The following is a 13520-nucleotide window of genomic DNA, read 5'->3' as shown; positions in this document are numbered from 1 at the left end:
AGCAGAAAATGTTTTACTACCCTGTGGCAGGAGAGGGTTCTGTATGTGTTGGTGCTGTTTTCAAAGAAAAATGTCTTAAAAAAGAAATTAATCCTGTACCCCCCTTGCCCCCCTGCTTCTCTCAGCTGATTGCTGATCATGGTGTGACATGGAATGGAACATCCCTTGGGTCAGTCCAGCCCAGCTGTCCCATCCCTGTTCCCCAGGAACACTTGCCCACCCCAGGCCCATAGGTTGAGGAGGTTGCAGACGCCTCATGGGGGGCGAGCACTGAGACAAGGACAGGAGAACAGAACAACATTTACTCTTGTCAAGGACAGTAGAACAGAACGGCACAGCCTTGGAGAAACTGATTGAGGATGTGCCTCTGGCAAACAGAAGCCACACAAAATGCAAGCAGGATGCCAGCTCAGCTCTGCAAGGCTGACAAAGCAGAAGTTATGCAGAATAATAATATTGCCCTTACTCAACAGAGGGGTCAAGGAACAGCCACCTAAAAAGGACACCAGATGTTGAAGACAAAACCCAAAGAACCATGTAAGGACTTGTGATAAGGGGTGCAACTATGTCAAATAAACTCAAAGGAAGTGGGGATAGCTAATGAATACATAATGAGTGTGTGTGATAAAAATTCTGTTCATTCAATGCTCAGTGCACTCGAATGGAGGAAGGATGGCCCAAGTGACCACCATGCTGTAATAAAGAAGACCTGCTTTCAAATACTCCAAACTCTGTTCAGAAGTTTCTATCCAGTGGATTTCAGTATCAGTGGTGTCCTTGACTCCATTATGCCCCACAGTTTCACAATGGCTCCTTGGTTCCATAAGGCCCTGCTGTAGAACAATGGACCCTTGGTTCCATTGGGTTCTGTACTGTCAAAATGGCCTCCTTGGTTCTGCACTGCCACAATGCTCTCCTTGGTTCCACGAGGCCTTGGTGTGTCACAACAGCCCCTTGGTTCCATCAGCTGCCACAGTGTCACCCTGGTCTCTTGGATCTGCTGTGTCACAATGGACAATTGGTCACAAGCAGCCCCGCTGTGTCACCATGAATATTTGCTTCCATGGGGCCCCAGAATGTCACAATGGCCCCTTGGTTCCATGAGGTTCCACAGCATCACCATGGTCTCCTTGGATCTGCAGTATCTCCATGGACCCTTGGTTCCATGTGGCCCTGCTGTGTCACAATGGCCCCTTGGTTCCATGAAGCCCCAGTGTATAACAATGGAATCTTGGTCCCGTGAGGTTCTGTACTGTCACAATGGTCTCCTTGGTTCTGGACTGTAACAATGGACCCTTGGTTCCACGAGGTTCCATGATGTCACACTGGTCTCCTTGGTTCCCTGAGGTCCCATGATGTCACAATGGTCTCCTTGGTTCCCCGAGGTTCCATGATGTCACAATGGTCTCCTTGGTTCCATGAGGCCTTGCTCTGTCACAATGGCCCCATGGCTCCATGAGCTTCCATGGTGTCACCGTGGTCTCCTCAGATCCTCATTGTCACAATGGACAATTGGCTCCATGGGCCCTGCTGTGTCACAATAAACCCTCAGTGCCATGAGGTTCTGTGGTGTCACAATGGTCTGCCTGGTTCAACGAGGCCCTGGAGTGTCACAATGGCTGCTTGGTTCCATGAGCTTCCATAGCATCAACAATGGTCTCCTTGTTTCTGCAGTGCCATAATGGACCCTGGCTCCATGAGGTCCCTAAATGTCACTGGTCTCCTGGGTTCGATGTGGCCCTGCTGTGTCACCACGGCTCCTTGGATCCATGAGTTTCTGTACTGTCAGCAATGGTTCCTTTGTTCCAATGAGGCCCTGCTGTGTCCCAATGGACCCTGAGTTCCATGAAGTTCTTCAGTGTCACAATGGCCCCTTGGATCCATGAGTTTCTGTACTGTCAGCAGGGAGTCCAGGGGGGAGTCCAGGTTTCTCTATCTCCAGAGGAAGGGGCTGATCAGTGCCATGGGGGCAATACAAAGATGGGGCCAATGGGGGAATGGAGAGGGAGTGGCTGAGGGACACAGAACAAGGGGAAGGAGCCAATGGGGTCAAACAGCTTTTGAGGGAAGCTTCTTGTGTCTCCCTAACCCAGGGAATGCCTCTCAGGGTCTCCACAGCTGCAGAGTGTCACAATGGCCCCTTGGTTCTTTTGGGCTCCTCAGGATCCCAGTGGCCCATTGGCTGCATGAGGCCCAGCTGTGTCACACTGGCCCCTTGCTTCCATTGGGCCCCACAGCATCACAATTGTCCCCCCTTAGTTCCATGAGGCCCCAATGGACCTTTGGTTCCATGAGTCCCACATTTTTCCCTGAATCCTTAGTTCAATGGGGCCCTGTATTGTCACAATGGTCCCTTGGTTCTGTGGTGCCACACAGTGTCACAAGTGCCATTTGGCCCAACAGGGCCTCATAGTGTCACAATGGACTCCTTGGTTCCATAGGGACACAAAGTGCCACAATGGCCCTTTGGTTTCACCAGGCCTCAAAGTGTGAAAATGGCCTCCATGGTTCCATGAGGCCCTGCAATCTCCCAATGGACCCTTGGTTCCAAGGGCCCCGCAGTGTCACAAGGCTGCCTTAGTTCCACAAGGCCCTGCAGTGTCATGGTGGCCCCTTGGCTCCATGAGGCAAAGCAGAATCAGAATGGCCCCTTGGTTCCATGGAGCACCACGGTGTCACCATGGTCCCATTGGTTCCACAGGGCCCCACAGCGTAACAATGGACCTTTGGTTCCATGAGGTTCTTCAGTATCTCAGTGGCCACTTGGCTCCATGTGGCCCCACTGTGTCACAGTGCCAGGTGGTTCCATGAGGCCCCACAGTGTCCAAATGGTCTCCTTGGTTCTGGGAAGGCCCACAGAGCCACAAGGGACCCTTGGTTCCCGGAGGCCTTGCTGTGTCACAATGGACTTTTGGTTCCAGGAGCATTCACACTGTCAACAATGGTCTGAGCACTGCAGTGTCACCATGGATCCTTTGTTCCATGAGGTTCCAGAGCATAACATGATCCCCTTGATTCCAGAAGGTCCTGCGGTGGCCCAATGGACCATTGGTTCCATGCAGCCCCACACTGTCAGAATGACCCCATGGCTCCATGAGCTTCCACCACTGTCAGCAATGGTCTCCTTGGTTCCCTGAGGCCTTGCTCTGATACAATGGACTTTTGGTTCCGGGGGTTCCACTGCATCACAATGGACCCTTTGTTCCATGGGGTTCCCCAGTGTCACAGCTGACTCCTTGGTTCTGTCAGCCTCTGCTGCCACCAAATGTCCAAAATATCAAAATAAGGCTCCATAACACTAATTTGGTGTTTAAGAGGGTGTGGTGGTTTGACAGTAAATGTGTTTTTTGGGATGCTGTGGTTGGGCTAATGGATATTCAGATTCTAATATTGGCATCTAACCTGGCCATTAGGACATTGGATCTGCCTCTGAGAACACGGGGTTAAAGGCAGAGCTCTCCCCTGGGAGGCTCCTCTTGGGTTCCGATGAGGAAAGAGTCTCTCCCCCGTCCAGCTGCTGGCTGGGCAGGGGGAGGGGAAAGCCATGTGGCCGGGAGAGGTAGGCCTGACCCGGGGGGTTGAAGGGTGGAAGAGAGAGAGAGAGAGAGACACCGGGAGCCATCGGGCAGCCGCCCCTGAGAGACACAGAGAGAGAGAGAAAGAGAGAGAGCCGCTGCCTGGGACTGTAACCTTGAAACTGGATAAACATGGGCCTGTGCCGGCAGCACGGCTGGGAAGGAGAAGAAGGGGGGGGTTCAGCCGTCCGCTTGTAGGAGCTTTTAACCCCTTTTCAGAGAATGAGAACTTTACAGATCATTGACCTTTCCTAGAAGAGAGACGGAATGGAAGATGAGGAAGGAAATGTGCAAGTGTGAGAGAGGTCTAGGCGAGTGAGAGATAGTAGAAGAGTAGAGAAGAATCTTAGTGGGAAGAGATGATGGAGTGGCTTTTGCTGGACTCTTTTTGTACAGCCATGGACAGACCCATGTTCCTTGTGACACAGAGACTGCATTCTAGGGGGAGGCAATGGCCACAGAACCAAGAGGGTTCAGTGTTGGTGCCCCTCGGCCCCAGGGGGTGAAAAAATATGGGGGGGACAGGTGTCCCAAAGGAGAGACTGTGCCTTTTTTGGATTGGGACAGAGCATCCTTAAAAAAAACAACCCTAGAAGCAGCTCTGGTCCGTGTTCAGTGGTGAGAGCACTGGACATGAAAAGGAAGAGGTCACGACGGCAGATGTACTCCGGGCGGTGCCACGAGTGACACAGAAACACACGAGGCTTCGACTGTGTTTCCAGGGGAAGCCCATGGTACAAGAAGGACTCCTCTCCTCTTGATGAACTGAGGATTGATTGTCTAAAAGGTGGTGCTGGACCGAGAGTTGGTGATTTGAGGAATAGATGTATTGTGTTGGAAATTTGGTGGGGAGAGGAGGAAATGCATTTGTGAGGTTTTCATTTTCCCTGTGTGTGTGTTCCTTTTTATTTGTAGATGTAGAGTAGTTAATAAAGTTCTGTTTTCTTTTCTTTCCTAAGTAGGAGCCTGCTTTGCTTATTCCTGGTCACATCTCACAGCAGCTACCAGGGAGAGGGTATCTTCATGGGGGCACTGGCATTGTGCCAGTGTCAAACCATGACAGAGGGCATCATTTATTCAGGTCTAAGGTCCAACGTGGAAGAACTCCTAACCTTATTAGGACATGTAATTCTACCAGTGTGTTACTTATATACAGTCACTAAATGCATATTACAATTTACCATTTCCATAAAACCCACGCCAAGTTCCCAGATTTACTCCTTGTTTTCTCTATCCCTGCACCCTTGAGCCAGATGTCTTCTTCCTTGAGCCAGATGTCTTCTTCTTCTCTTCCAACCATCCTTGCAGGGAAAGCAGCCCCTGCATGCCTTGTTCCTGTGCTGAAAGGTCACAGGCAGGGTAAAAATGGGATGAACCCTTTTGGTATCAGCCCCAGGCTCTGTGTGGGCAGGCAGAGGCAGGCAGGAGGCAGAGCTGCCAGCAAAGGAAGGGCCCAGCCAGGTGGGGCAGCCAGGGGATGCCGACAGCCTGCAGGGACAGAGGTGCAGGGCAGGGACACCGTAGGACAGCCTGGGCTGCACAGGGCACAGGCATGTGCAGCAGCTGCAAGACAGCCCTGCCAGAGCCAACTTGGGCAGCACTTTGGCCATGGCTGCTGGGCCTGGGCCTGAGGCAGGAGCAGGAGACAAGTGACCCTTGCAGGCCTGGGGCCTCATGGCCTCCTTGTCCCTGCTCAGCAGCCTGGCCGGGGCCGCCCCATGCTCCTGCCCTTGGCATTGCACATCCCCACATGCCAGTGCCCATCCCAGCAAGAGCCCTGAGCAAGGAGGGAAGGACAGGATCTGCCTGGCCAGGCCCTGGGGCTCAGGCCTTGGCCCTTGGCATTCCTCAAACACATCCAGCTTTGCTCAGCACCAGAGACACCTTGGCCTTCTTTGTCCCCAGCTGTCATCACTGTCTCCAGTGTTCTGCTCTAAGTGGAACCTGGGGACACTTCCTCAGTCATGTTCCTCTGTGGGACCCATTAAAACTTCAAGAAACTTTGGAGTTTAAGTTTGAGTTCTTGAGAAGTTTTTTGAACACTCTCTCAGGGACTGAGTCTGATGTAAACAACACCAAAGCCCTGAGAGGCTCATTAAATTTTTCCTACTCCAGTTATGGAGAAAGATTTCAAAGAACCTTTCAGAAATTCACATTTTTATTTTAAAGGAGATATTTTATTTTATTTCTTATCAGCGCAGAGACGATTGCAGCATTCTGTGATTGATATTGACCCAGGGTCTCTCCTCAGGAGCTCTGGGCTGCTCACAGAAGCTGTGCCTGGAGCTCTGACCCAGTGTGGACAACCTTGCTCCACATTGCCCAGCCCCATCCTGTCTGTCCTCACTCCCCTGCAACCTGCTGTGCTTGGAGAGCTGGCTGCACCCAGCCTAAGAGGGGTTTTCCCTTTTTTGTATTTTTTGAAGCAATCTGAAACTCCTGAGTTTCCCCACTGCAAACAGACACACTGCTCAGGTGTGTGCCAGCCCCAGGTGCCACCAAAGCCACTGCAGAGCTGCCCTGGGCCAGCTGTGAGGGTGGATCATCAGCCCAAGCTGCACTGGGCCACTGCAAGGGGCTGTGGCCATGGGCACTGCACTGACCCCACTGCTGGGTTTGGCTGCCACGGTCACCGTGAGAAATTAAACTGTCCTTGGAAACACTGGGGAGGACTGGGACGTACTGGGGAACACTGGGAACATTGTGGGGAAGACTGGGGACATTGGGGCACCCTGTGTTTGAAATTGGGAGGAACTGGAGGGAATGGGAATGGACTCTGGTGTTTTGGGAGGGACTGGGCTGTATTGGAAGGGATCGGAGCGGCACTGGGGTTTTACTGGGGTTGTACTGGGGTAGTACTGGGAATGAACTGGGCTGTACTGGGAGGGAATGGAGAGGCTGTTCCCGCCTCCGCCGCCTCTCATTTGCCGAGGCTTCCGCCCATCACCGCTCACAGCCAATCAGCGCCAGAGATCAGGGCCTGGGGGCGGTGCCTAGACGGCCGCCATATTTTCCTGTTGCCTACAACCGCCATCATGCCCCGCGGCCGGATACAGCACCATTGCATCTGGGACTGCAATGCCCGTCATGCCCCGCGCTCCACAGAACCCCGCGATCCGCCCCCATCTGTCCCATAAGTGTCCCCCAGACCCTCCAGGATCCCTCAGTGCCCCCTCAGTGCCCATTTGGGATCCCACAAAAGCGTCCCCGGACCCCCTGCGTGCTCCCAACCCCACAGATGCCCGGTACAGCCCCTTCTGGGAATTCGTCTCCTCTTATCCCCCGTGGCCCCCGAGCCCCTCATAACACAGTCCCGCGCCTAAAACTCCTGCCGTGCCCCGCAACCTAAAGAGCCCGGTTAGAGCTCCCCGAGCTCCCCCCAAGGATTCCCGAGCCGTTTAAGTTCCCCCGAGGACCTCAAGTCACGGCTCGGACGCAAAAGTGTCCCCCAAGAGCCTTCCCGGACCCCCAAACGCCGCGTTCCAACCACTTCCGGGACTACAGCTCCCATCATGCTCGGCGGCGCAGGAAAGCAGTATTCCCGCCGGGACTTCATCTCCCGTCATGTCCCGCGCCCCTCCGAGGGCCATTGCATCTGCGCCTCGAACTCCCATGATGCTCCGCGGCCCCGGTAAACCGTATGATAGCCGCGCCTACAACTCCCATCATCCCCCGCGCCCAGAGAGCCCCGTTCGAGCCTCCCAAGGACCCGCCCGGACCCCGAAGGGCCCCGAATTCCCCTCCCTGACCTCCAAGGGCCCCCCTGGACCCCCAAGTGCTGTCCCGGACCCCGAACTGTCCCTCAGAATCCCTGAGTGCCCCGTCCAAGTGGCCACCTGGCTCCCCCAAGTGTCCTCCAGATCCTCCAGTTCTCTCTGAATTCCCTCCCCAGACCCAAAACTGCCCCAAATGTGCCCCAGAAATGGCTCCAGGAACCCCAAAGTGCCTCCTCTTGACCATATGCGAAAAAAAGATGATAAAAATGATGGCAAAAGGTCTACAAAGAATATTAGTTACCATAAAGAGGAAGAAATAAATACCCAATAGAGCTTAATGAATTAATGAAGGGAATTGTGTTACTTAGAACCAATGACCAATAATTTTCTTGGTTGCTAAAAGTGTATAGATTTTTAAATATAAATATACAAATTAGGTAATGAAAATTCAATAATACTATCAGAATAATAAAATTGTCATTTTATTAATTAATTGAATTTTATTTATAAGGAAAAATGCTTAATTTTTTGTTATGTTTAGGGATGTCAGTCCCAGGTGGGCGATGTCAGACATGGTGAGGCTGGGGATGAGGAGCAGGTTGTCCAAACAGGCTCAGCCTGCAAGGCGCTCATTCTTCTCATTGCCCAGACCTCCTAAGGAGACATTCAGCATCAAGATCACCTGGGGAATGCTTCCATCCCCTCTTCTCTGAAATGAAAAGTAAACAATATTCCCTTGTCTAGAACCAAAAATCATGAGGTGCACTTTGAAATCTCCCTCCTGAAGAGCACTCCAAACTGACTCCAATCGCTGCACAAGGCCTGGAGACTCAAAGGCAATGGAAGGGAGACAAAGAGCTCCTGAGGGCTTTCTGTATTTTAATCAGCCCCACGGTGGATTTGGGGCTGGGTCCAGGAGCCTCAGGCATGGAGAGAAGGATGAAGAAGCTGCTCAAGGAGTCAGCAGCAAAACTCCAAGTGCCTTGGAGCATGCCTGGGCCCCAGTGAGGGCAGGGAGTGCCAAAGGCTGCCCAGGGCCTGGTGAGAGCAGATCCTTGAGGCCAGGATTGCAGGGAGCCCAAGGCTCTGAGCAGGGAACTGCAATGCTGAGCAAGGCCTGGCTTGGCTGCAGGAAGCAGAAAGGCCAAGGCCTGAGCCCAGCCTGGGCCAGCAGGGCCTGTCCCTCATGGCTGCCTCGGGGCTCTTGGTGGGCCAGGGGGATGTGAGGGGCAGCAAGGACAAATGGCATCAACCTGCAGCCCCTGCCAGCCTCCCCAGGGAGGCCGAGGGAGAAGCAAAGTGCAGCCCCTGTCAGGAAAGTTCCTCCTGTGGGGCCTCCAGAAGCGCTGCCCGAGCCCAGGGCACAAAGGCCTGGCTGCCTGTGGCCCTGCCAGCCCTGCCCAGCCCTTGGCCATCTGTCCTGCAGGCTGTGGCCCCTGGGCGTGCTGCTCCTCTGCCCTGGCCGGCTGCACTCGCCCATCTCGCTGTCCCCCAGCATTTCTCACCCAGCATTTCTGTGCCCTCCCTGGGCTCCCTGCACCCAGCGCTGCCGGCTCCTGGCACACAGAGCCCGGCCATGGCCCAGCCTCACGCTGCCACACCTCCATCACCAACATTCTGCCCTGCGAGGGACTTAGCTTTCTCCTCAGCTCCAGCCTGAACCTTCCTGAAATAAATAGAGCAGATCTTTTTCCTTTTTAATGCCTTTATTAAAAATTAGCTCAGGTGGGGAGAACCAACAGGTCGCGCTCACTCCACCACTGCTCCCAGGAATGGCATGGAGGAGGAGGAAGAGTGCAGCTTTGTCTGCTGCTCTGCAGGCAAACCTGAGGCTTCTGTTCTCATGAGAGCACCAGGAGATTCCCGGTTTTTTGGTTTGACATTCAACATCTTCTTTGTAGCTGACATCTTTTTTGGTTAGGGTGAAGGGTAAAAAGGGTCTTAGCGGACACTGGATTCTGTTCCTCATGTCTAGGCATCACTTCAGTCTCTTAATTCCATGGTGGCTCATTGTTTTTCATGATTTTTCCTGCTAGATTTGGTGAGGGGTTTTCTCATTTTCATGCCAACCCCAATGTCACCCCTTCCTCACAGTCCCGGGTGCCATCTTCCAGGAAGCAGCAGGGTGATGCTCTACAAAGGGGAGTTTTAACCATCAACAAGGTAATTAAAGGAAGACTATTAACAACAAGGGATTACAACATGAAATTATTAACAACAAATAGTTATAACTACAACTTGGTAGCAATTGTTTTAACTTGTGAACTCTGCAACCTTTTAAAAAAATGGACAACTTTTCTACTCATAACAGTCCCCCCTCTTTTTCTTTGATCAGGTTTAAACTTAAGCTCACATAAACTTGCAATTTCAACTTGCAATTCTATGCAAGAAGCATAGAATTTCCTTAAGTTTTTTATTGATTATAAATTTCTTGAGCACTCTGGTTATCATGGTCATTTAACTTTACCTTTTCTGGTTTCTTCAGGTTAATTTCTTCAGAGATCCCTAGGTTTGTCTGCATGGCAGATATTACCATTTTTAATTAAGCAGAGAAGTAAGCATGATAAAAAGAGCAAACCAGCAAGTGTACACACAGTGAAGAAAGTTACCTTTTTCCACCAATCTCCTTTGAAAGTCCATAGGTTATCCCACCAAGTGGAATCAAGTGTAGGAGTCTGTTCTTGGTTACTTACATATGCTAGTTTTTTATTTCATTTGAGATGTTTCTAATGATTGCACTCTTCATCTCTAATACTGCCTGGAGCCTGATGATTCTGTTTAACATAGATATCAGGGTCCAATAACCCCAGGACTCATCTTGAGCCCAGGTGGCTGGGCCATAAGTCTTGATAATTTTTCTTGGGATCCGAACCTGGCTCTTACAATTTTGGATTCCCCCAATTTCTCTTGAACTTTGCCTCCTCCCTTTGGTTTTTCTTAAATCATCGTATATAGGAACTCTTAAACTTGATCCAGATTTTTTGGGTAATAAAAAGAAAGCTGGTTTTATCATTCCAATGGTGCAACTGCCAGACCAGTCTCCTGGCAATTTAGTGTATGCTGTAGTACCACAGATCCAAAACAGGTGTTTAGGGGCCCCCCAAAATGTATGCTTAGGTTCTGTTGGACATTCCCAATATTTAGAAATGCCTTTCATTCCCCAAAAGGGGTTTATCCCTTCTTCAGTGTACTCATAAAATTCATATGCTTCATGGTAGATACACTTGTTCTTTTCTTTTCTTTCAACAGACCAAAATCTATTTGGATCTCTTGGGATCCGCTGGGTAGCCGAGTTCTTTACTGCTAAATGCCTTTTAGAGACCATTCTTTTTACTGGTGTACTGTAACCTTTAATACTAAATTAATACTAAATTCTGAGTTATTCTGTATCCAGTTACAGATTTCTAATAGCCTTAGATTAATCTTCTCCCATGGCCAAATTTCGGTCATCTGAGTACAAACTCAACAATCAGTTAAATTTAGTTTGTGGCTAGCTTTTTTCACTGAATCTATGAATAGGTTCTTACCTCGGAGTATCTCTAAATGGTCTTGTTCTCTTATTGCTTTTACTGTCTCTTTCTCTTTGACCTGATGTACCAGGCTTGCTTCAGTAGCATCACATCCAAGCACAACCAGGTTTCTCCTACAGGGCACTCTCCCAGGAGTTGCTGCCTAAAAGTGGTGGTATTCTGGACTATCCAATACATTGGGGGAGGTTAACACAATTCGGGTTAGAATTGGTGTGGACTCTAGACAAGGAGCTCACTTCTTCCTCCTCAAAGAGGGGTTGGTAGCACTCACTGCACGGCTCTCTTGGGCTCCCCAGAGCACCACCAGCAATTAGAGCCATCATTACTGCTCTTCCCAAGAATCTGGTATGGGTCATCTGGCACGACTGGCCCACCCGGCCTTGCCTCTTGGGGAACTTTACCAAGAAGAAGCTTCCAAGCTCTTTAGAGTCCCTTCTCCCCGCTTCTCTGGTTAAACTTCTCTTGGTCCGTTCCTTACTAATTTTGGTTTCTCTCAGGGGAGTGGTCTGTAGAGGATTAACCTGGAGTCTTTGGAACTAAATTGGGGGAACTTAACCAGAGTTACTTATTAACAGTCTTTAACTTTTTACAAACTTATTTTAAACACAGAGCTGTCTTATAACACTTTAAGATAAGGTATGGTTCTGATACCAAACTCTTTTCTTATTCAGTTCATCAGTCTTTTGGGCTCTTCCTTTTGAGAGTCAACTTTAAGTCTTTTGGTCCTTTTATAATGGTATACTCAGGTGAATTAACTCGTGATGTGGTTGACTCCTGTCCTGAGTTAGGGGGTGAGTCATGTGGAATCTAGTCCAATGCTAGGGGGTGAAACTGACATTGAATCCGGCCCAATGCCAGAGGGTGAGTGGTGTGGAGTCTGGTCCAATCCCAGAGGGAGAGTGGTGTGGAGTCTGGTCCAATGCCAGGGGGTGAAACTGATGTTGAATCTTGGTCCAATGACAGGGGGTGAAAGTGGTGTGGAATCTGATGATGTGGGTCTAACGTTTTCCTCTGGTCCGCAGAGTCGAATTAGCAATGAGGAGTACCTGAAAGAGGCTTTCAAATATAGGCATTAATGGTCTACTATGATTTTCTCAAAACCCAATTTCTTGGGTTAATGTTATGTATAATTTGTTAATTTCCCTTTTTCCATAGCTTGCATGTTTCTCTCATCAATTTCTGCCTACTCTGTATTTTGCAAGGAGTTGTATTTCTGTTAGCTAACTTAACTCCCAAAGGGCTGTCTTGGGGGTATCTTTTCTAGCATGCTTTTATTCTCCCATTTTTCTCGGCATCTAACTTACTGGTTTGCTGTTCAATTTTCAAGATCTTATCTATTCATCCCCTGCCTCTGTTTCTCACTTTCACTAACAGCTGAAATACCACTTTTCTTTCAACCCCTTGCATCTAAAACAAACTTTTTCCCCACACTGCTTTTCAACACAATACACCTCCTTCCAAGGAGATGTGGTAAAACTTACAATGCACAATCCACATTACCTATACTTTAATTCGTCTACATTCACTCACTTTTATTTCTCATTCACCTTCACACATTCCTTCACACCCTCAAGACACAAAGTGGATCCTCATTGCCAGAAAATCACGGGTCCCTGTGGCCCCCCCTCGCCTTGGGGTTGGCCTCCAGCTCTCAATATCTCCGGGCCTTCTGGAAGGGCCCTGGCTCTGCTGCCTCCGGTGCCCGTTCACCTGTGAGGCTGCCTGCGTGTCACTCACGCTCTTACAGCTACGGCCCCCTCACACACCGGGGAACACTGGTCTGGTTTGCAGGTCACACACACTCTTTCTACTGCCCCCTTCCTACCTGCCCGGGAAGTTGAGGCTGACTTTGTTTGTGACTCACTCTCACACACACAACAGACAACAATAAGGTACCTTTTACTTTCACATCACTTATTACAAGTTTAGTGCTACTGTCCAGTCCTAATGCTATTGGATATCCTTCTACCTAGCTGTTTTTGTCTTACCTCAGATGTTTTTGGGTATTTTACTATACTTTTTGGTACTTTGTTGAGACAGGACTTATCTGCTCCTGTATCCAACCAAAAATTCAAATTCTTCATTTAGGGGTCCCACCTCAATGTTTACCAAGGGCTTTTCTAGATGTTGCATCGGGTCCCCTAAAGTGTAAAGCCCCTGTCACCCTTAATCATCACCTCTAAGAACCCTCTCCAAGGCTTCTTGTTCCCTGGCTATTGCCTCATCGAGACTGAGCTTTCTAAAAAACTTCCTGACGTGTCCTGCCTCTCCACAATAATAGCAGTGTCATTCACTCAAAGGGACTTGAGGTCTCTCTATCTCTCTTGTACCTGACAGTCCTGGCCTATCTTTGCCTCCTCCTGGTGGTGGACCCACCCACCCCACACTTTCTTTAGCTATGGCAACCATGATCTTGGCCTTGGCCTTTGCTTTTTCTCAGTCTCTCCTTAAATACACTTTCAATGCTTCTCTTAATAACTCATTTCTGTCCTTCTCTTGCCAATCTTCATTTTTTTCTAGTTTTCTCCATATATCTGGCCAAGATTTGGTAACAAATTGGACTTTTAGTAGCACTTGACCTTCTGTGGTGTCTGGGTCTATTCTAGACTACAATTGGAAGTTCCGCTTTGGGCGATTAAGCCAAGCAGCAGGAGCTTCATCCTTCTCTTGTGCCCCCTCAAATTCAGTATTAGTTCTAA

The sequence above is a fragment of the Molothrus aeneus genome, unplaced genomic scaffold (assembly GCF_037042795.1).
Source record: "Molothrus aeneus isolate 106 unplaced genomic scaffold, BPBGC_Maene_1.0 scaffold_34, whole genome shotgun sequence".
Lineage (NCBI taxonomy): Eukaryota > Metazoa > Chordata > Aves > Passeriformes > Icteridae > Molothrus > Molothrus aeneus.
Note: the sequence above shows the minus strand (reverse complement) of the source record.